A 2,740-nucleotide genomic window follows, 5' to 3' on the forward strand; every position below is an offset into this window, starting at 1 on the left:
ACAAAGACAAACAGTAAAAGCAATGGATGAACAAACTATAAAGCTAGTGTAAAGCTTAAAAGGCAAAAGTAGGTTGATCATGTATAATTACAACAATAAATTAAAGGATACACACACAAAAGAAGTAAAAAATAATGACAAAAACATAAATGTGGAAGGGGTGAGCAAAAACTGTAGTGATTTTAGATTGTGTTAAACTTAAGCAACCATCAACTTTAAATATACTGCTATAAACATAGCTTGACATATATGAAGTACATGGTAACCACAAACCAAAAATCTTTAAGATATAGGCAAGAAATAGTCCGCTCTGGTTCTTGATTCCAGAAGGGTCTTTCTGAGACCCTGCGGGCTTGGTGTGGTCTTTTTTTTTTTTTTTTGAGAGCAGTCATGTGATTTATAAAAGATGCAACAAATTTTTAAATGATACAAAATATCATTTTCAAAACATCAAAAAGTAAGTGTATTTAACCATACTCAGCTCATAACAGAGCAAGTGGGTGAGTGGAGCAATAACTCATGCTGTAGGGTGTTTAATAAACTGGCAGCAGAGGAAGTTGGCTGAAGGGAAGCAGAGGAACTTTGTCTCTTAAGTATTAGAACCGAGGGGTTCCATAATCATCTGGCATCCGCTCAATGTTGTACCTATGGTTAGATATGTACATGATGGGGACTCCAGGGATCTTCCTGATTCTTTGTCTAAGGTCTGTCTCAACTGTGGCCACAATGTAACACTTGTGCTGAGTTACTCTCTGTACCAAGCAGTCATCTGCATAGGTTCCTTTATGTGTGCATGGTAATCGTTCAAATCTTGGATCCTTGGCGATCCTTAGAGCCACTCGATACTTCTGCCCCAATTTCTCAATTTCAGCCATTACACAGTCAGTTATATAATGAATACACTTGGCATAGAGACAGTCCATCATTGACTGCACCAAGTCCAGTTTGGCCTTAATGGGAAAGTTGATAAAATTGGTCTCAACCAGGATGTGGTAAGGTGGGCCCAGCTGTGCGTTATATTGGAAGAATAAGCAGGAGGGGTGTTGGGGGTCGTCTCTTTCTGTGAGTGCACCGGGATCTTTCTTTTCTTTCTTTTTAGGCTTTAATCTATCCTTTCTTTAGGCCTCTGACCTCTGAGACTAAGCATTCGCTTCATGGTCACATACTTCCTTGTTTTCTTTTGCTTTCCCATGTTAACACTGCACCCTTGTTTCTTCCCGAACCACCCTCCATGTGGCCTTTGTTAGCGTCCACCATGCGGACCGCGGCCAGGGCCAAAGGTGCAGGAGGTGATGGCGCAGCCCATCAACCTCATCTTCAGATACTTATACCTGCTCTATGACACGTAGTGACTGCTTTCTCAGAGCTGTTTTTAATGATGTTATTCTAGAATGTTTTCTTTCCAGATATAAATGGAGAAGCTAATAAAAAAAATGGTTCCAGGTACTACAACAGTAACAGAGCTTTGCTGTTTTCTAGATAATTGTTTTTTACCTTCTTTTTTTTAGTGGGTGTGCTGGATGTCTCTATAATTTTGTTCAGATGACTGCAGAACCTGAAAAGCTGTTGCTGCTATTGATACATAACATACTGCTATTGATCATTTATATAAATAAATATATATATACATACATATATGTGTGTGTGTGTGTGTGTGTGTGTGTGTATATGTATAATTTGAATTTTTGGAAACTTTAGCTGTGCTGTCAACTTTGGAAAAACTATCCCAGTTGTACCGTGTTGGGTTGGCATTGTACAGAAATTAACAGTCATATTGGTCTAGAAATGTTCAACATAATTTTTTCCATTTGTACAGGGGTAATGCACTGTGTGAAATATGTAAGGTCTTAATCTACATGGGTTTGATTACAGAAACTAATACAGTATTCTCTAAATTTAAAAAATTAGCTATGAAAAAAGCTCTTAGATTTATTGAATTTTGAGTCTCGCTTGTGGTTGCCTTGGCAGAGCCAGAGCAAATGATTTCACAGGTCTTATATGGCCGGCGGGCTTGATGTTCCCCACCCCTGACCTAAAGTAACAAAAAACATCTCAAATGAACAATCTAACCTTACACCTAAAGGAATTATAAAAAGCACAAACAGAGCCCAATATGAATAGAAGGCAGGAAATAATAAAGATCAGAGCAGAAATGAATTAAATGGAATCTACAAAAAAGAAAAAAAGCCTTAGCTGGTTTGGCTCACTGGTTAGAGCATTGGCTCACAGACTGAAGGGTCTTGGGTTCGATTCCCGATCAAGGGCACATACCTCGGTTGTAGGCTCGATCCCTGGCCCCCAGTTGGGGCCTGTATGGGAGGCAACCAATTGATGTGTCTCGCTCACATTGATGTTTCTTTCTGTCTCTCCCCCTCCCTTCCACTCTCTCTAAAAAATCAAGGAAAAAATATCCTCTGGTGAGGATTAACAAAAAATTAGAAAAATAGAAAAGAGCAATGAAACCAAGAGTTGGTTCTTTGAAAGAATAAAATTGATAAACCTTTAGCCAGACTCATCAAGAAAAAACAGAGGGACCAAGTAAATAAAATCAGAAATGAAAGAGAAGTGACAACAGACTCCACAGAAATACAAAGGATCATAAGAAAATACTATGATCAATTATATGCCAACAAACTGAACAACCTAGAAGAAATGGATAAATGCCTAGAATCGTACACCCTGCCTCCTGCACGCCCCCTACTGGGGACCGAGCCTGCAACCCGGGCATATGCCCTGACCA

The 2,740-nt window shown here is 39.2% G+C and overlaps 1 pseudogene across 1 annotated transcript; it reads right to left on the reverse strand.

Moving 5' to 3' along the window:
* Positions 1-580: 580 nt before the first annotated feature.
* On the reverse strand, positions 581-1,206 carry LOC308555049 (rRNA-processing protein FCF1 homolog pseudogene; annotated as a pseudogene). Its single transcript has one exon. The product of its transcript is annotated as an rRNA-processing protein FCF1 homolog pseudogene (transcript).
* Between the last annotated feature and the right edge of the window lie 1,534 nt (positions 1,207-2,740).

The sequence above is a fragment of the Miniopterus schreibersii genome (assembly GCF_964146895.1).
Source record: "Miniopterus schreibersii genome assembly, chromosome: 3".
Classification (NCBI taxonomy): domain Eukaryota; kingdom Metazoa; phylum Chordata; class Mammalia; order Chiroptera; family Miniopteridae; genus Miniopterus; species Miniopterus schreibersii.